Source organism: Pelophylax lessonae (genome assembly GCF_965119305.1).
Source record: "Pelophylax lessonae genome assembly, chromosome: 1".
In the NCBI taxonomy this organism is placed as follows: Eukaryota; Metazoa; Chordata; class Amphibia; order Anura; family Ranidae; genus Pelophylax; species Pelophylax lessonae.
In genome coordinates this window covers 513,571,883-513,572,819 of record NC_138768.1, presented here as the reverse complement: position 1 = coordinate 513,572,819, position 937 = coordinate 513,571,883, and positions in this window count along the sequence as shown.

The window sequence follows — 937 nt, the reverse complement described above, 5'->3', positions numbered from 1 at the left end:
GCCCCCCTCAGCCCCCTAATATTTATCTGAGCCCCATCTAGATCTAGCGGTGTTGTAGGAGTGTCTCGGCTGCCTGGGACTCCCCTCATTGGCTGAGACAGCAGCGTGGTTCCATTGGTTCCTGCTGCTGTCAAAGTCAGTCAGCCAATGAAGAGAAAATGGGGGTGGGGCGGGGCCTGGCCATGTCTCTATGTCTGACACAAGAAGCTGCAGTTTGGCTTGGGTGCCCCCATAGCAAGCTGCTTGCTGGGGGGCACTCAATAGGAGGGAGCAGTGACAAGGGACCCGAGAAGAGGGGGACCTAGGCTACTCTGCTAATCCACTGCACAGGGCAGGTAATTATAACATGTTTTTTATTTTTAACTTAAAAAAAAAAAAAAAAAAAGACTTTAGTATCACTTTCATTAATTTTTTGCATCACAAGTCATAGCTTTTCTCTAAGGAGGTGAAAAAAATCATAGAGTTATGGAAACTACAGCATCCCAACACCTCTAGGAAATTATGGAAAGCACCTTCTAATGGTAAAAGGATGAGTGCCATCTGTAAGGAAGCAAATAATGGCTTGTTTTATCTAGTTTTGTATGACACAGACCTAGTTGCAGTGGTTGTGAATGCACACTAATATTGACATGTGGTGACGTGAAAAACAAAGTGCATTGCAACATGTATTAAACCATGGGTTGATGTGCTTTCATCGATAGCAAAACACATCTTGTAAAAATACAAGTATAAATAAGCCCTGTTTTTCACGCATAGAGAGTGGTTATTTCTCTCTCTATATCTGCCTTAGGATTTTATTAAAGCGACAATTTAGCAGAAAATACAGTTTCTTGGATTTCTTTTAGACCCGCTTTCATAAAATTAATTATAACATTTCAAAGTCCTACATTAAACTTAAATTTTATCCAGCTGCATTTTTATTAAAAAAATAAAAATC